Here is a 20865-nt window from a genome sequence, read left to right as displayed (position 1 = left end):
AAATTGGTGCAGCCACTCTGGAAAGCAGTGTGGAGGTTCCTCAGAAAATTAAAAATAGACCTACCCTATGACCCAGCAATAGCACTGCTGGGAATTTATCCAAGGGACACAGGAGTGCTGATGCATAGGGGCACTTGTACCCCAATGTTCATAGCAGCACTCTCAACAATAGCCAAATTATGGAAAGAGCCTAAATGTCCATCAACTGATGAATGGATAAAGAAATTGTGGTTTATATACACTATGGAATACTACGTGGCAATGAGAAAAAATGAAATATGGCCTTTTGTAGCAACGTGGATGGAACTGGAGAGTGTGATGCTAAGTGAAATAAGCCATACAGAGAAAGACAGATACCATATGGTTTCATTCTTATGTGGATCCTGAGAAACTTGACAGGAACCCATGGGGGAGGGGAAGGAAAAAAAAAAAAAAAGAGGTTAGAGTGGGAGAGAGCCAAAGCATAAGAGACTGTTGAGAACTGAGAGCAAACTGAGGGTTGATGGGGGGTGGGAGGGAGGAGAGGGTGGGTGATGGGTATTGAGGAGGGCACCTTTTGGGATGAGCATTGGGTGTTGTATGGAAACCAATTTGACAATAAATTTCATATATAAATAAAAAAAAATAAAAAAATAAAAAAAATAAAAGGATCATACACCATGATCAAGTGAGTTTTATTCCAGGGATTCAAGGATGGTTCAACATCCACAAGTCAATCAATGTGATATATCACATTAACAAAATGAAATATAAAAATCATAAGATCATCTCAATAGATTATGAAAAAGCATTTGAAAAAATGCAACATCCACTTATGATAAAATTCTGAAAAAATTGGTAATAGAGGGAACACAGCTCAACATAATAAAGGCCACATATGAAAAACCCACAGTAAATATCACACTCAATTGTGAAAAGCTGAAAGCTTTTCCTCTAATCAGGAACAAGACACAGATGCCCGCTCTCACCACTTTTATTCAGTATAGTACTGGAAGTCCTACCGTGGAAAGTAGGCAAGAAGAAGAAACAAAAGGCATCCAGATAGGAAAGAAAGAGGTAAAACAGTCATTATTTGCAGATGATATGATTCTATATATATAAAACTGTAAAGACTCCACCAAAAAACCACTGGAATAAATGAATTCAGTAAAATTGCAGGGTACAAAACCAATATACAGAAATTGTTTGCATTTGTATATACTAATAACAAAATATCAGAAAGAGAAATTAAGAAAACAATGCCATTTACAATGGCATCAAAAAGAATAAAATACATAGGAATAAATCTAACCAAGGAAGTGAAAGACCTATACACTGGAAAATATTAAAACATTGATGAAAGAAATTATGAAACATTGATGAAAGTAACCACAAACAGAAAGATAGTCTATTCTCATGGATTAGAAGAATTCATACTGTGAAAATGTCCATACTATCCAAAGCAATTATAGATTCAGTGCAATCCCTATCAAAATTCCAATGGAATTTTTCACAGAACTAAAACAAATAATTATAAATCTTTATGCAACCATAAAAGACAGCAAATAGTAGCCAAAGAAACCTTGAGAAAGAACAAAGCTGGAGGCATGATGTTCCCTGATTTCAAACTATACTACAAAGATACAGTAATCAAAACAGTATGGTATTGGCATAGGAGCATGTGGGTGGCTCAGTTGGTTAACCATCTGACTTGAGTTTGGCTCAGTTCATGATTTCACAGTTGTGAAATCTAGCACCACGTTGAGCCCCATATTGGGTATGGAGCATAATTAAGCTTTTCTCTCTCTCTCTTCCTCTGCTACTCCCCTGCTTGTGTGCACACTCTCTCTCTCAAAAATAGAAGATAGATAGATAGACAGATAGATAGACGGTAGATAGATATTTTTTAAAAAACAGATACATAGATAAATGGAACACAACAGAGAACTCAGAAATAAATCCACACATATATGGTCAATTAATTTACAACAAAGGAGACAAGACTATGCAATGGGGAAAAGACAGTCTCTTCAATAAATGATGCTAGAAAAACTGGACAGTCACATGCAAAAGAATGAAACTGGACCACTATCTTACACTGCACCCAAATTTATTCAAAATGGATTAAAGATTTGAATGTAAGACCTGAAACCATACAAATCCCAGAAGAAAACATCAGCAGTAAGTTCCTTGACATCACTCTTGACAATATTTTTTTTGGATCTGCTGTAAAGGCAATGTCAATGTAAGCTAAAATAAACAAATGGGACTACACTAAGCTACAAGGTTTATGCACAGCAAAACCATCAATAGAATAAAAAGGCAAAGTTCTGAATGGGAGAAAATATTTTTAATCATACATCTGATAAGGGACTAATATCCAAAGTATATAAAGAACTCATACTTTATAAAACAGACTCTTAACTATAGAGAACAGAATTGGTGGAGGGGAGGTGGGTAGGGGGCTGGGCTAAACAGGTGATGAGTATTAAGGAGGACACTTGTGATGAGCACGGGGTGGTGTTGTATGTAACTGATGAATCACTAAACTCTACACCTGAAACTAATATTACACTGTATGTTAACTAACTGGAATTTAAATTTAAAAATGAAACAACAGGGGCGCCTGGGTGGCTCAGTCAGTTAAGCGGCCGACTTCGGCTCAGGTCATGATCTCACGGTCCGTGAGTTCGAGCCCCGCGTTGGGCTCTGTGCTGACAGCTCAGAGCCTGGAGCCTGTTTCAGATTCTGTGTCTCCCTCTCTCTGACCCTCCCCCGTTCATGCTCTGTCTCTCTCTGTCTCAAAAATAAATAAACGTTAAAAAAAATTTAAAAAAAAATGAAACAACAAAAAGCAAACAAAAAACTCATGCAACTCAATAACAACAACAACAACAAAATCCAATTTAAAAAATGGGCAGAGAGGGGTGCCTGGGTGGCTTGGTCGGTTAAGCGTCCGACTTCGGCTCAGGTCATGATCTCACTGTCCGTGAGTTCGAGCCCCGCATCGGGCTCTGTGCTGACAGCTGAGAGCCTGGAGCCTGTTTCAGATTGTGTGTCTCCCTCTCTCTCTGCCCCTCCCCTGTTCATGCTCTGTCTCTCTCTGTCTCAAAGATCAATACATGTTAAAAAAATTTTAAAAAAATGGGCAGAGAAAGGGTTAGTATCCAAAATATAGAAAGAAATTACACAACTCAACACCCAAAAAACAAATAATCTAATTAAAAATGGACAGAAGGGGTGCCTGGGTGGCTCAGTCAGTTAAGTCCCCAACTCTTGATTTCAGCTCAGGTCATGTCATGGTTTGTGAGATCAAGCCCCACATTAGGTTTCATTCTGACACTGCAGAGCCTGCTTGGGGTTCTCTCTCTATTCTCTCTCTTCCCCTCCCCAACTCTCTTTTATTCTCTCTCTCTCTTGAAATAAATAAATAAATAAATAAACTTTTTTTTTAATTGGCAGAAGACATGAACAGACATTTCTCCAAAGAAAACATCCAGATGACCAGCAGACACATAAAAAGATGCTCATTATTTCTTATCATCAGAGAAATGCAAATGAAAACTACAATGAGATATCACCTCACACATTTCAGAATTGCTAAAATCATGGGGCACCTGGGTGGCTCAGTCAGTTGAGCAGCTGACTCTGCTCAGGTCACGATCTCATGGTTTGTGAGTTCCGAGCCCCACATCAGGCTCTGTGCTGGCAGTTCAGAGCCTGGAGCCTGCTTCAGATTCTGTGTCTCCCTCTCTCTGTGCCTCTCCCCCACTTGTGCTCTGTCTCTCTCTGTCTCAAAAATAAACATTAAAAAAAAAGAATTGACAAAATAAAAACAGAGGAGACATCAGGTACTGGCGAGGAGATGGAGAAAAAAGAACACTCATGTATTGTTGGTGGGAATGCAAACTAGCGCAGTCACTCCGGAAAACAGTCATGGAGATTCCTCAAAAAGTTAAAAATAGAACTACTCTATGATCCAGCAATTGCACTACTGGGCATTTACCCAAAAAATACAAAAACGCTAATTCAAAGGGAGACATGCACCCATATGTTTACAGCAGCATTATTTACAATAGTCAAGATATGGAAACAGCCTATATGTCCATTGATTGATAAAGGGATAAAGGAAATGTGGTATATAGATACAATGGAATATTATTCAGCCATATAAGAAAGAAGCCTTGCCATTTGCAACAACACAGATGGAGCTAGAAAGTTTAATGCTAAGTGAAATAAATCAGTCAGAGAAAGACAAATACAATATGATTTCACTCATATGTGGAATTTAGGAAACAAAAAAAATGAACAAAGGGGGGAAAAAAAGAAAGAGATAGACAAACCAAGAAACACTCTTAGCTATAGAGAACTGATGGTTACCAGAGGGAAGGAGGAGGCGATGGGTGAAATAGGTGATGGGGATTAAGGAGCACACTTGTTGCAATAAGTACCTGGTGATTAAAATAAAAACTTTTTTAAAAATGGGCAGAGGATTGAATGGGCAGAGGCATTTTGCCAAAGAAGACATACAGATGAACAACAGGCATATGAAACGATGCTCAACGTCACTAATCATCAGGGGAATGCAAATAAAAACCACAATGAGATATCAACTCACACCTGTGAGAATGGCTAAAATCAAAAACAAGTGTTGACAATATGGAGAAAAGAGAACCCTCATACACTGTTAGCAGGAATGAAAATTAGTTCATCCACTATGGAAAACAGTATAAAGGTTCTTCAAAAAATTAAAAATAGAACTACCATATGGTCCAGCTATTCTGCTTCTGGGTATTTATCTGAAGAAAACAGAAACACTAATTGAAAAATAATATATGTTCCACTATGTTTATTGAAGTATTAGTTACAATAGCCATGATATGGAAACAACCTATGTGTTCATCAATAGATAAATGGATAAAGAAGTTGTGATATATATACACAATGGAATACTAGTCAGCCATAAAAACAGAAGTGGTCTTGCCATTTGTGACAACATGGATGGAGCTTGAGGGTATTATGCTAAGTAAAATAAGCCAGACAGAAAAAGACAGATACCATTATAATTTCACTTATATGTGTAATAAAAAACAAAACAAGGTAAAACAAATCAAAACTCATAGAGATAATAGATTTATAATTGTCAGAGGGAAAGGGGGTTGGGAGGTGGGCAAAAGGAGTGAAAGGGATTACTGTATAGTGACAGATGATAACTAGACTTATTGTGGTGATCACTGTGTAGTAAATACAAATACCAAAATAGTATGTTGAATACCTGAAACTAATATGATGTGAAATACCAATTTTACCTCAATAAAAAAATTATTGTAAAAAAGAAAACAGAAAAAAAAAAAAAAGAATAGAGCCAGGTGATGAAAAAAAGAAACAGATACCTGATAACATCATTTAAGCACCTGGAGACAGCCATGCCTAAAGCAGTAAACTCCTGTACTTTTCTGTTATGTGAACCAATAAATATTCTTCTATTGCCTAAGCTGGTTCAAGTTAGGTTTGTATCACTTGTAAGGAAAAGAATCCTGACCAATTTATCTCCATTCTCATACAATAACTCCATAGTTACTTTTTAGGAAGGGAAAATATTTCCCCACAATTATATACTTTACAGTGGCACAGAAATTATGTTCTTTCTTTTCCCTCTTTTTTTTTTAACCTCAACTAGCTAAATAACTGTGCTAAGATTCCCAATTAGTCAACATTTTTTTAATGTTTATTTATTTTTGAGAGAGAAAATAGAGTAACAGAGTGTGAGCGGTGGAGGGGCAGAGAGAGAGGGAGACACAGAATCCGAAGCAGGCTCCAGGCTCCGAGCTGTCAGCACAGAGCCCAACATGAGCTCAAACTGACGAACCATGACAGCATGACCTGAGCCACGACCTGAGCCAAAGTTGGGCGCTTAACTGACTGAGCCACCCTGGAGCCCCTCAAGTAGTCAACATTTTTAAACACTATGCTGCCTTCAAGTAACTTGTGAAGAGGTGTGGCCACACAGATATGCAGAGTGACTGGTCTGGTCCTAATATAGAGGTAAAGCCACCTTGGGTTTGTTAACATGATCCATCTTATTCTTTCATGATTAGGCCATGAAATATACACAAAACCTACTGGGTATTATTGTCAGCAGCCTGAGACCAATAGTAAGGCTTAACATATTACCTATCACAACCTATACGCATCCCTTCCAAATTTCCCCATTTCTATCAAACTGTCCCTTTCTCCTTTACCAACTATCTTTGATCTACTATCATAATCCATTGCTTCTTTTCAAGAGGTTCACAGAGCCTCTTGAATCTGATGCTGACTTTGTTTTCACAGTCCCAGGTTAAAACCATTTGGCTTTCATGGATCTGGCTAAAATAGTCCTCAGTCACACTTTATCATGGGGCTCCTAATAATGTGTTAAAATGTATTCCCAGATCCACTGCCACTGTATTCAATCCAGACTCCTCACCATCTCTCCTCACCACTCAGTACCTCCTCTTCCTCCTCATCTACCACCTCTAATCTCTCTCCTCCACTCTTTCAGTTGATCCTCTTTTAGGTTTTTTTAAAAGTCCAGTTGAGTCACTATCTTGTGTGGGGTCCACCCTATCAAAGATTGATTTTTTTTTCATTTTTAAAAATAAAATCTCCAAAAAGCAAATTTTGAAAAAGCAAATTTTATACTATAGCACAATTCCTAGGAGCAATTTTATGATAAAAGTGAAAAGAAGAAACCTTTGTGGTTGAATATTTTAACTTGATAAAAATGCTTTCTAGGTTTCATTGTTTCAATGTATTAGTTAAAAACTACACTAAATACTTCCATATGGCAGTGACTTCATTTTTGTGAATAAATAAACTGACCTAAATACATGCCAAGAGAGATTGCTCAACTAAACCCATAAATGTTGGATTAGAAAATATATTAAACTCTAGCCAAGAAGAGTAGAGGCTGAAAGTTAAAAATGTTGTATACAGTTCAGGTCAAATAGAAATGTAGTTAATTTCTAAATCCTCTTTAAACATTTAAAAAAATAGAAAAGCATCAGTGTGCTCCTGAGTCAATTAACTCAAAAGTTTTTTCCACTTTAGAAGTTTATTCTCTTTCAGGCTCGCTCTATTTGAACAGGTAGTTTCTTTTGAGCCTTAAAATTCTTGTCAGAATTCCCACACAAAAAAAATAATAATAAGTAAAACATACATATTACTCTCTATGTTTGGGTTAGCCAAACTCTAAGAATTGTTGTTTGTAGAATACTGAAGTCCTGTTTTAAAGTCTTCTTATGACATTTATATTAATATGGCTACTCCCCACTGAAACTAAAAAGAACACTAAATGGACTGCAGAGGATAAATTTCAGACAGTGACCAATTTACAAGGTCAACAATATGACTTACAGATTAATCATCAGACAAATAATTTAACTTCACAGTCTATGCAATTCAGATTATCAAGGTTCACTTTGTTAACTAAAACCTGATCTGAATGGACATGAGGATATTTATAATTTTTACTGTCTTTATTTACTCATTTATTATGAATCATTAATGGAAAGTACTATCCCAGTGAAGAGGAAAAATTCTAATTTTCAAAACAATCTGGCCTCAGGGATTCTGGATAAAGGATGGGAAGCCGTATCATTATTTCATCGTATTGGAAATGTCGATCCCCTTTCTCCATTGTGTACAGATTTTAGAAACAGTGTCTTCAACAGTAAGTTCCTTAAGTGAGGAGATTAGTCATTTTCACACCTCTCTCATTACCCCAGCTACTCTGAATAAAGTACCATGCTAGGCATTGGGACAGTACAGATAAGGCACGATCCCTGTGTTTTAGATGCTCACAAATTGAGGAGTCATGATACATGCACTCATATTTACCAAATCTGTAAATAAATGCTATAGAATTTCCAAGGTAAGAATGTTCACACAAGCCTTGAATCTCATGGGATCTCTATGAAAGAGGTGACACTTGTGCTGGGTCTGGAAGAACACATAAGACTCATACAAATACAGAAGAGGGAAGTGTACTCCAAAATAAGGCAAATGGCATAAATGCAAGAAATTGGAATGTTCATGACCAGCTCCTAGAACAATGAAATGACAGATTTAGCTAGAATGAGAGGTAGGGGACTTATGTAATATTGATTGTATGTTTTTACCTAGCACTAAACTGGAAACTTGAAACATAACTCTGCCCTCAGAGAACTATAATCTAGTAAAAGGAGACTGATACCCAAAGAACTGTCCTAAAATTTTATAGGTGCTGTGCTTGTGTGACATGAGGATACCAAGGAAGAAATCATCAAATCTGAGTGGATAGCTAAGGAAAGGCTTCTTGGGGAAAGTAGTGATTGAGTTAGTTCATAGAAAATACATTAGTATAACTAACCATGTACTCAAAGCCAGAGGCTGTTCTAAAATGTTATCTAAATGGATCTATATTGCAAGTTTAAAGCTCTTACAAGAAAATTCTACAACCTCTTGGTAGGCTATTACAACATTTAACAGCCTTTACTCTTACAATGTTCTTTTTACTTACCACATGAAGGTCCCTTTTCTTACAAAATTCAGCACGGAATATTTTATAACTTCCAGGTTAAGTTTCCCATGTTCATATCAACATTTCCTAAGAGTGAAAATTAAAGGGGAAAGATATGCTGCTTAAATCCCAATACAGACAACTTTAACTCAGTAACCCTGACACAAAAGAACACCTGATTTAGCCTCAGTGCTGGCAATCTATCTTTGTTTGCCTTCCTTGGGCTGCTATACAAATACAGAGAACAGTACTGCTTTGGGAAACAGGATTAACTAAAATCGAGGTGCTTAAAGTATTACTCAATCCAAACATAAACACGCCAGAGTGTTTATGCATCAGTCGCTCCAAATACCCTTCACAGGCTATTTTATTTCCCACTTTAGTTTACTTATTGTAATCCCTTCTCTTCAACATACTCAGGAACCCTATTAAATGATAGCAAAGATTTTCTCTTTCTAGAATATGGAATTTCTCTCTTGCAATTGGCAGAACATAAACATGCTCAAATTTCTTTAAATTTTAAAATAATTGTATTATTTAAAACCAATTTCCCTGAACCTTCATTTTAATAGACATGGGGTATTCTTTTTCTTTTAATGCATGACCCAGCAGTCCCCAGTTTTCTTAGGGCACTCACATTAGTGGTTTCATGTGCTCAGAGAAAAGACCTACCCCTAATCCAATTTAGATCTCCTCCACTGTACTGATGTAGCATTCACACACACTATAATTATATTGAACTGTGAACGCTGATTTATTATCTGTCTCTTCACTACACTAAAAACTTACAATGTTTTATGTGAATCTCATCCATTCAACATGGATGGATAAATGGGTGGATGGATAGATCAATGGATGGATGGGTGAATAAAGAGACAGATGACAAACCTCATTTAATCTTTATAAGCAGAGATTTTAATTCAACTCTATAATTTCATGACTGCAAGGGCCATGCTTCTTTACTTTTTAATTTTTTTTTGAATTGGTTTTGAAGTTTATTTTTATTTATTTTGAGAAAGAGATGGAGAGCAAATTGGGGAGCAGCAGACAGAGAGGGAGACAGAATCCCAAGGAGGCTCTGAGCCATCAGCACAGAGCCAAAGTGGGGCTTGAACTCACGAACTGTGAGATCACGATCTGAGCCAAAGTCAAGAGTCGAACATTTAACCGACTGTGCCACCCAGACACCATGCTACTTTAAACGTAGTATGTCTGCCATCTAGATGTCTTCTTTCCAAAAGTGTTCATGTCTTTTGCCCATTTCTTCATTAGATTATTTGTTTTTTGGGTGTTCAGTTTGATAAGTTCTTTATAGATTTTGGATACTAACCCTTTATCTATCATCTGAAAATAACTTCTTCCATTCAGTCTGTTGCCTTTTAGTTTTGCTGATTGTTTCCTTCGCAGTGCAGAAGATTTTATCTTGATGAGGTCCCAAGAGTTCATTTTTGCTTTTGTTTCCCTAGCCTCCAGAGGCATGTCTAGTAAGAAGTCGTTGTAGCCAAGATCAAAGACGTTGTTGCCTCTTCGAGGATTTTGATGGTTTCCTGTTTTACATTTAGAACTTTTATCCATTTTGAATTTATTTTTGTGTATGTAAGAAAGTGGTCCAGGTTCATTCTTCTGCATGTCACTGTCCAGTTTTCCAAATACCATTTGCAGAAGAGACTCTTTTTTCCTGCTTTGTCAAAGACCAGTTGGCCATACATTTGTGGGTCCATTTCTGGGTTCACTATTCTGTTCCATTGATCTATGTGTCTGTTTTTCTGCCAGTACCAAACCGAAAATTGTCGAACAAGACATCCAGATGGCTAACAGACACATGAAAAAATGCTCAACATCACTCATCATAAGGGAAATACAAATCAAAACTATAATGAGATATCACCTAACACTTGTCAGAGTAGCTAAGATTAACAACTCAGGAAACAACATATGTTGGCAAGGATGTGGAGAAAGGGAAACACTTGCATTGCTGGTGGAATGCTGGTGGTGCAGTCACTCTGGAAACCAGTATGGAGGTTCCTCAAAAAATTAAAAATAGAACTACCCTAAAATTGAGCAATTAAACTACTAGGTATTTATCCAAAGGATACAAAAACGATGATTCAAAGAGACACCTGCATCCCAATGTTTATAGCAGCACTATTGACAATAGCCAAATTATGGAAAGAGCCCAAATGTCCATTGACTGACAAATGGATAAAGAAGATGTGGTGTGTGTGTGCGTGTGTGTGTGTGTGTGTGTGTGTGTGTACATATATACAATGGAATATTACTTGGTGATCAAAAAGAATTAAATCATGCCATTTGCAACAATGTGGATGGAAGTAGAGTGTGTTATGCTAAGTGAAATAAGTCAGTCAGAGAAAGAGAAGTATGATTTCACTCATATGTGGAATTTAAGAAACACAACAGATGAACATAGGGGAAGGGAAGGAAAAATAAGATGAAAACAGAGAGGGAGGCAAACCATAAGAGACTCTTAAATACAACAACAAACTGAGGGTTGCTGGTGGGGTGTTGGGCAGGGGGATGGGCTAAATGGGTGATGGGCATTATTAAGGAGGCACTTATTGAGATGAGCACTGGGTGTTATATGTAAGTGATGAATCACTAAATTCTATTCCTGAAATCATTATTACAGTATATGTTAACTAACTTGGATTTAAACAAAATTTTAAAATTAATAAAAACAAAATAAAATAATTTAAAAAGTAAATGTAATGTTCAACTAATGAACAAATATATGAATGAAATGAAATTAGTTACCCAACTAATATATAAATTATAATTGACTTTATTTGTACTTATAAAACATTGGAATATCATAAAAATCTGATGTTGCTTTCAGTTATTTTAGTAAACTATCTGGATTTAAAAAAGATATCATTTCGTTTTCTTTACCTAACCAATTATCCACCTATGCAACAACAACAATAACAAAAACTATTAAATATTGCCAGTTATATTCTTATACATCTGGAAAAATAATCATATAGTTCAGAACATTCCTCTAAGTAGTTAAAATAAATATAAAGGTTTAATACTGATATGGGCTGGAAAGAAGAGATACACTTCCAAAAATAATTTCTGAGAACTTATTATATAGGGTGATAGTAGAGAATTTTAAAACTTCAATTTTTAAGTAAGTGAAAAATACATTAGCTAAGTATTTAAGAAATTCCTAAGACCATTTTAACTAGACTTAAAGAATTTTTTTTCTTTTTTTTTTTAACGTTTATTTATTTTTGAGACAGAGAGAGACAGAGCATGAACAGGGGAGGGACAGAGACAGAGGGAGACACAGAATCTGAAATGGGCTCCAGGCTCTGAGCTGTCAGCACAGAGCCCGATGCGGGGCTTGAACTCACTGACCGCGAGATCATGACCTGAGCCGAAGTCAGACACTTAACCAACTGAGCCACCCAGGCGCCCCAAGAATTTTTTTTAATGTATATTTATTTTTGAGACATAGAGCACAAGCGGCGAAGGGGCAGAGAGAGAGAGGGAGACACAGAATCCAAAGCAGGCTCCAGACTCCGAGCTGTCAGCACAGAGCCTGATGTAGGGCTTGAACCCACAAACCGTGAGATCATGACCTGAGCCAAAGTCAGCCACTTAACTGACTGAGCCACCCAAGTATCTCCATTTTAACTAGACTTAAACAGTTCAGCATGATTCAGATCAGGCCCAGGTGTAGATAATAATAAAAGGCTAGTTAAAATCCATCACCTCACAAGTTAAATTTTTTTTCTTGAAATTAGAAATGTTAAGATTTACTTTCTTAGCAACTTTCAAATATACAATATTATTAATATAGACCTTGGTCTTATTGATCCCACTTTATATACAGGTGAACTGACACTCAAAGTGGTCATGTTACAAGATGACACAATAAAGTAGTGCCAGAATCTAAACCCCAGATTATCTGGGTTTAGTTCACCAAAGTAAAGATGTGATTCTCAAAATGTATAAATTACTGCTATTTTCATACTCATTATTGTTTTGACATTATGTTCTGGGGCAGTAATTTACCATAATAGTTGTGTTACTTAAATTCAATTTCTCCCACTTGTAAAGAACAAAAATAACACATATCTACCTCTATCAGCATCTCTAATAAAAATTATTACTGTGATTAAATTGAAGAACTTCTTTGGACCCTCAAGGCCACCCATTCATTCACTAGCAGGAATGTTTCAAAAAAAGTTCCAGAGACAGCACTGGGAAGCAGACCTGTGCACAATCCCAGGGAGGAAACACAGCTTCAGATTCCCACAGTAGCCACAGACATGCCTTACTTCCTCCTCTCCTTTACTGTCATCCCCTTTTTCCATGCTTGGTTTCACTAGCATTTTTCCTATTGTCTTACTTTTCCCATTTTACCATTTTAAGCAGAATATTGTATACAACTAAAGCAGTATACAAACTGAATTAAACTTCCAGGATACAGAAGTGTTTAAATCTGGGAAACATATAGTTTTAATATAGTGAAAATGGTTTAAAATGGAAAAATTATATTGCAAAACTATATTTAACCTTTTAAGACAGCCATCATTTATATTTAAGAGACAAAAAGGTTTACCCAAGAATTCCTAATGACACCTCATTAACAAAGATTTTTCCACTCTTTTACAAAACTTAAGTCTAGATCCTTCATGAAGTCCAGTATGGTACTTATTATTTTTAAAACAAAGTCCTGACCTCTAGTGGCTAAACTGAATTAATTCAATAATTGAATCTACTGAATAATCCTAACATCAAAAAACACACAGCTATTATAACCCCCCAATGTAATTCAGTAGGGAATATACAGTTCCACCTATGACATATTTGTAAGAAAAGAAAAAAAAGAAAAAAAAAAGCTCAAACTTGAATCTGAATTAGCCTCTAGGTCTAACATAACAACCAGGTTAGTGGAAATACAAAGCTAGATAAACAAGGTAAACAATACCAATCTAGAATGTGGGAAATTCTACCACCTAAGATCCATTCTTTACAAAAAGAAGAAAGTGGTGGGAGAGAAAACTCTTACAGATTAAAAGTATCTTAAGAGACATACTATGTAGAATCTTAAAAACAAAAAAACGAATAAACAAAAAATAAAATCAGAACTATACATACAGAGAACACTCTGATGACTGCCACAGTGAAGTGGGGTAGGGGGATGGGCAAAATAGGTGAAGGGCAGTAGGAGATATAGGCTTCCAGTTATAGAATAAATAAATCAAGAGAATAAAAGGCACAGAATAGGGAATACGGTCAATGATATTATAATAGCATTGTATGGTGAAAGATGGTAGTTGCACTTGTAGTGAGCATAAATAACATAAGATACAGACAAGTCGAATCACTATGCTATATATCTGAAATTAATGTAACACTCAAATATACGTATGTATGTATATATATATACATATATATATATACATACATATATATGCATGTATCATCATGAACATACAAAAAAGAGACACACTAAACAAATGCAATGTGTGAACCTTGTTTGGATCTTAATCTGAACAGATTTCCTTCTAAATTACAAAAACTAGGGAAATGTAAACTCTGTAATCAGATGACATTATGACATTACAGTTTAAGACGTGATAATTATTATTACTTTTAAATGATCTCTTAGATGTAATGAAGTATTTATAATTAGAATTTTTAAAATATCAGAGAATTATAAGAAAACTATAGATGCAAAGGCAGAAATGTGTTTGAGAAGATAATAATAGATCAAAAAGGTCATGGAGGTATGGAATAACATAGAGTTTTGTAGGGTTTTTAATGACTTTGGCTATGTGAAAGGGAAAGCCATCAAGAATATTTTTAGCAGAGGAGTAATATAATCAGGTTTAGGTATTAAATTCTTCATGGAAAGCACACTGTTGACAGGCAATGGTGGACACAGAGCAACCAGTCAGGAAGCTGTGGCCATTAGAGAGGATAATAAATGGTGGCTTGGACAGCACAGTGAGAAGTGGTCATGTTCTGTCATATTTCATAAGTAGAGCTGACAGGTTTACTAAATGTGAGCAAATGTGATGATTACATGTGACTATGAGAAAAAGAGAGGAGTCCAATATGGCCACAGTTTTCTAAGCTGATCTATTGGAAAGATGAAAATGCCATCAGGAAAGGGAAAGATAACAGGAGAGGACTTGGGGAATTTGAAGTTCAGTTTTTACCATGGTTTCCCTCCTTAGTTTTATTGAGATAGAATTGACATATATTATATATATAATATTTTATTAGCTTAAGGTATACAACATAATAAATTTGATATAAGTATATATTGTGAAATGATCACCACAGCAAGTCTAGTTAACATTCATCACCTCACATAGTTACAACTTTTTTCATGAGGTGAGGCTTTTAAGACTTACTCTCTTAGCAACTTCACGTATACAATACAGTATTATTAACCATAGTCACCATCCTGTACATTACATTCCCAGAACTTATAATGTGAAATTTATACCTACTGACCACCTTTGATTATCTTCACCCATTTCTCTCACCCCCCTAACACCTCCTCCAGCAACCACCAATCTTTTCTGTTTCTATGGGTTCAGGTTTTTTTTTAATTCCATATATAACTGAGGGCATATAGTATTTGCCTTTCTCTATATAACTGATTCAACTTAACATAACTTAACTTAACATAATGCCCTCAATCTGAATTCTTTTTGATCGTGAAATAATATCGTGAAATAATAACCCATTATAAATATACACCACATTTTATTTCTTTTATCCATTGATGGACAGTTAGGTTTGTTTCTATGTTTGGGCTATTGTAAATAATTCTGCAATGAACATTGGAGGGGGTCAGATATACCTTCAATATAGTTATTTTATTTCCTTCAGAGATATGACAGAATAGAACTGCTCGATCATAAGGTGCTTCTCTTTTTAACTTTTTTAAAGGAAACTCCATACTGTTTTACATATGGCTGCCCCAATTTATATACCCACCAGCAGTACACAAGGATTCCCTTTCCTCTATACCCTCACCGACACTTGTATCTGTTGTCTTTTTCATGACAGCAACACTAACAGGTATGAGGTGATATCTCATTGTGCTTTTGATCCGGATTTCTCTGATTATTAATGATGCTGAGCATCTTTTCATGTACCTGTTGGCCATTTGTATGTCTTCTCTGGGAAAATGTCTAATCAGTTCATCTGACCATTTTTTTTAATCATATTGTTTGTGGCATTTTTTGCCAAGTTATGTCATGTCTTTATATTTTTTATATTAACCCCTTATCAGATACACGATTTGAAAATATATTCTCCCATTTGATAGGTTACCTTTTCATTTTGTTGATGGTTTCCTTCATGTGAAGAAGTTTCTTAGTTTGATGTAGTCCCACTTGTTTACTTTGGCTTTTGTTGCCTTAGTTTTTGGTATCAAATATAAAAAAACATTGCCAAAACTGTTATCAAGGATCCTAGTCCCATGTTTTCTACTAGTTGTATGATTTCAGTTATCATGTTCAAATATTTAATCCAGTTTGAGGTGACTTTTGTATAGGCATAAGACAGAGTTCCAGTTTCATTCTTTGGCATGTGGCTGTCCAGTTTTCCCAGCACCATATATTGAAGAGATTTTCTTTTCCCTGTTATATGTTCCTGACTCCTTTGTTGTAAATTAATTAACTATATCTGCATGGGTTTATTTCTGGGCTCTCTAATCTGTTCATTAAGATATGTGTCTGTATTCATGCCAGTATCATACTGTTTTGATTACTAATGTTTTGTAATATAGTTTGAAATCAAGATGTGTGATGCCTCCAGCTTTGTTCTTTCTCAAGATTACTTTGACTATTTGGGGTCTTTTGGGGTTCTATATTCCAAGATAATTTTTTTCTATTTCTTTGAAAAATGGCATTGGAATTTTGATAGGGATTGCAAAGAATCTATAGATTATTTGGGGTACTATAGACATTTGAACAATATTGATTGTTCTCATCCATAAATACTATCTTTCCATTTAATTATGTCTTAAATTTCTTTTATTGATGTCCCTGGTTTTTAGTGTATAGCTCTTTACTGGCTTGATTAGACTTATTCCTAGTTTTGTGCAATTATAAATTGGATTGTACTCTTAATCTCTTTCAGATAGTTCATTTTTAGTATATAGAAAGACGTTGATTTTTGTAAATTGATTGTGAATCTTGTAAATTTACTGAATTTGGTTTTTTGTTCCAACAGTTTTTTGGAGGCATCTTTAGGGTTTTCTATATATAATATCATGCCACTACAAATAGAGACTGCTTTACTTCTTCTTTTATAATATGGATGCCTTTTCTTTTTCTTGTTTAATTGCTCCAGCCAGGATGCAGTACTACACTGAATAAAAGTGACATGAGCATCTTTGTGTTGTTCCTTATCTTGAATGAAGAGCTTTTATACACACTACTGCATATAATGTTAGCTGTGGGCTTGTCATATACAGCCCTTATGATTTTGAGGTATGTTCCCTCTAACCCATTTGGATGAGAGTTTATATCATGATGCATGTTGAATTTTATCAAATTATTTTTCTGCATCTATTGAGATGATCATAGAGTTTTTATCCTTCATTTTGTTAATATGATCTATCACACTGATTTGCAGATGTTGAACCATCCTTGCACCCCTGGAATAAATCCCAATTGATTATGGTATATGCTACATTTAATGTACTATTGAATTGGGCTTGCTATTTTGTTGAGGACTTTTGCATCTATGTTCACTCAAGATATTGGCCTATAATTTTCTTTTCCTGTGTCTTTGACTGGTTTTGTTATCAGGATAATGGTGGCCTCAAACAATGACTTTAGGGGTATTCCCTTCTCTTCTATTTTTTGGATGAGTTTGAGAAGGATTTGCATTAATACTTCTTCAAAAATTAGAATTCACCTGTGAAGCCATCTGGTCCTAGATTTTCATTTGTTGTTAGGTTTATGATTACTGACTCAACAAATTTATTAGCAATTGGTCTGTTCATATTTTCTACTTCTTCACAATTCAGTTTTGGAAGATTATATATTTATACAGATTTATCCATTTCTTCTAAGTTGTCCAATTTCTGGGTGTATAATTCCTCATATTAATCTCTTATGGTCCTTTGTATTTGTGTGGTAGTAGTGGGAGTCTATCCTCTCTTATTTGTAATTTTATGTAATTGAGTCCTCTCTCTTTTTGCGTTGGTGAGTCTAGTTATTTTGGTTTCTTTTCAAAAGTCAGCTTTCAGTTTAACTGATCTTTTCTATTGTCCTTTAGTCTCTAATTCATTTCTTTTTGCTCTGATCTTTGTTACTTCGTCCCTTCTACTAACATTGGGCTTAGTTTGTTCCTCTTTTTCTACTTTCTTGAGGTGTAAAGTTAGTTTTTTGGGGATCTTTCTTGTTTCTTAATGTAGGCACTTATTGCTATAAACTTATTACTTCTTAGAACGGCTTGTGGTGTGTCCCACAACTTCCAGTATGTTTTATTTGTTTTCATTTGTCTCAACGTAGTTTTTTATTTCTCTTTCGATTTCTTTCTTGAGTCATTGATTGTTCAGTAGTATGTTGTTTAATCTCCACATACTTGTGAATTTCCCATTTTCTTCTTATAACTGATTTCTGGTTTATGCTATTGGCTCAGATACAATATTTGATATGATTTCAATCTTATTAAATTCACTAAGACTTCTTTTAAGGCCTAACATCTGATCTATCCTGGAGAATGTCCATGTGCTTGAGAAAACTTATGTCCTGTTGCTTTTGGAAGAAATGTTCTGCCTATCTCTGTTAAGCCCATCTTGTCTAATATGTAGGTTAAGTCATATGCTCTCTTATTGATTTTCTGTCTGGATGATCCATGTATTGTTGAAATAAGGTTATTAAAGTCTTCTATTATTATATGACTACTTCTCTCTTCATGTCTGATAATATTTGATAAAATTAGGTGCTCATATGCTGAGTACATATTTGCAAATGGTATATCCTCTTGTTGGGTTGACCCTTTCACCATTATTTGCCTGTTATTACACTCTTTGGCCTAAAGTATATTTTACACAATGGAGTACTACGTGGCAATGAGAAAGAATGAAATATGGCCCTTTGTAGCAACGTGGATGGAACTGGAGAGTGTGATGCTAAGTGAAATGAGCCATACAGACAAAGACAGATACCATATGTGTTCACTCTTATGTGGATCCTGAGAAACTTAACAGAAACCCATGGGGGAGGGGAAGGAAAAAAAAAAGAGGTTTGAGCGGGAGAGAGCCAAAGCATAAGAGACTCTTAAAAACTGAGAACAAACTGAGGGTTGATGGGGGGCGGGGGGGGGGGGGGGTAGGTGATGGGTATTGAAGAGGGCATCTTTTGGGATGAGCACTGGGTGTTGTATGGAAACCAATTTTACAATAAATTTCATATATTAAAAAAATAAAGTATATTTTATGTGATATAAGTATAGCTACCCCTACTTCCTTTTGGTTTCCATTTGCATGGAATATCTTTTTCCAACCCTTCACTTTCAGTCTATATATGTCCTTAAGGCTGGACTGTCTCTTGTAGGCATTATACACTTGAGTCTTGATTTTTTATCCATCCAGCCACTCTATGTCTTTTTATTGAAGCAGTTTTTACCATGCTAAACTTGAAATGCGTATTAGATGTTCAAGAGGAGATATTGAGTCAAAAGTTCAGGGCACTAGTCCAGGTTTGACACATAAATATAGGAGTTGTTAAACTCTACCCCTAACTCTCCTTTGTCTATCTTAACCTCTCAAATTTCCTCACCTTTTAGGTTGGGCCACATGTAACTGCCATTTTTGTAAGTCAAAAATGGTAAAATATTAGCAATTTAATATAGCTCAACCAAATATAAAACAGGAAAATTCCTACCCTATTCCACAAGGTAGTTAAAATGTTCAAATAAGATAAACATATATTAAAATTTACACAGTAAATGTTTAAAGACACTGTTATGAAAGAGCTTGTCTAGTGAAAAATTAGAAGAGGCATTTTCATAACTCAGAATTCATTCACATATAAAATATACATTTGAAGACAATTTCAGGTTATCCATGTGGAATCTGTTTAGGGAAGAAGCCTTGTAACCAGGAAAATGCATTCAGCAAATGTTGGGAGTGCTCACTGTGTGCCAACACAAAGCTACGCGCCTATTTCGGCAACTGTTCTTAGACAATGCTGGGGAGATAAAGTCTGTCAAAACATGCTTTTTAAAGTAACCTAGTTGAGACTAATCCAACTCCAGATCAATACCCCTAATTAATATACCAAAAGATAGTCCAGTCTTGACCCAGGCCCTGCTGAAGTCAGTTTGAACTCCACTCAATTTGGGTAACTGGGTTAGACACTCTATATCTAGCAGCAATATCTTAGTTTGTATCACTTATTTTACCTTTGTTAACTAATCATTTTTAGGTCTACAGTTCCTAGAATGTGTCAAGGACTTACCCACCATCACCTCCATTCATTTCTTCACCTTTTCACTTGTTGTGGGTTCATTCCCTCACCTCCTTCAGATCTTTGCACACGTGTTAGTTACTCATGGAGTCCTTCACTGACTATACTTTTTAAAGATCAAAACCACTCCTGCCTATCTCTATCGGCACTCCTTATCCCCTCCCTCTCCTTGATTTATTCTTCTTCTTCATGGTATTCACTATCACCTAAGAAAGCAAGAATTTCTGACATCTGGAAATTGGCCTGATGCTTATAGCTACACCATGGTGGTCTCCTGTTGGACATAAACAACTCACAGAATATTAACAATAGACAAGGACATTCAATTATAGAATTGTCCCTGCTTTCTGATAATATCAAATCCACAGCAAATCTCTAATTCATTAGACCCTTTCTCAAATTACCCAAACTAACCCTGTAATAGGTTCTGTTTAATCCTCTTACTGGGTCTCCCCACAGTTCCCCATGGTGACAGTTCTCCCTCACTGCAACAATAAACCCAAGTTGTTCAACTACAAGTGTGTTCCTGCTGGTCTTTGCCTGAAGGATGCTGACACATCTGTGTTCTTGTTTAGTTGTATAATGTCTGTCTCTCCCACTAGGATGTATCTCTATGAAAACATGAATTTTTGTCTTTTTGGTTACCACTAACATTCCCAGCAGTTAGAATCATTCCTGGTATATTACAGGCTCTCAATAAATATTGCTAAGTGAATGAATGAACACTAAGCACTAAGATTTCATCAGGCATTAGATACACAAATGTGAATCAGAGTAAGTCCCTGAGATTTTCAGATTGGTGGCCCAGTTCCACCAATAATGGTTCAATAAGTTTGCCTGGGGAAAGGATGAAAGGGCACAGACAGT

At 35.7% G+C, this 20865-nt stretch overlaps 1 long non-coding RNA gene across 1 annotated transcript in view; it reads right to left on the bottom strand.

The window, feature by feature from the left end:
* Positions 1 to 20865, bottom strand: part of LOC121012867 (uncharacterized) — a 112164-nt gene that overhangs the window by 61706 nt on the left and 29593 nt on the right. Inside the window, exon 3 of the long non-coding RNA XR_005782366.1 lies at positions 8522 to 8608. This is a non-coding gene — a long non-coding RNA (uncharacterized LOC121012867). The remainder of the gene's footprint in view (positions 1 to 8521; positions 8609 to 20865) is intronic.

The sequence above is a fragment of the Herpailurus yagouaroundi genome, unplaced genomic scaffold (assembly GCF_014898765.1).
Source record: "Herpailurus yagouaroundi ecotype Mexico unplaced genomic scaffold, PumYag 197, whole genome shotgun sequence".
NCBI lineage: Eukaryota > Metazoa > Chordata > Mammalia > Carnivora > Felidae > Herpailurus > Herpailurus yagouaroundi.
Note: the sequence above shows the minus strand (reverse complement) of the source record. Positions and strands in the feature narration are given on the sequence as shown.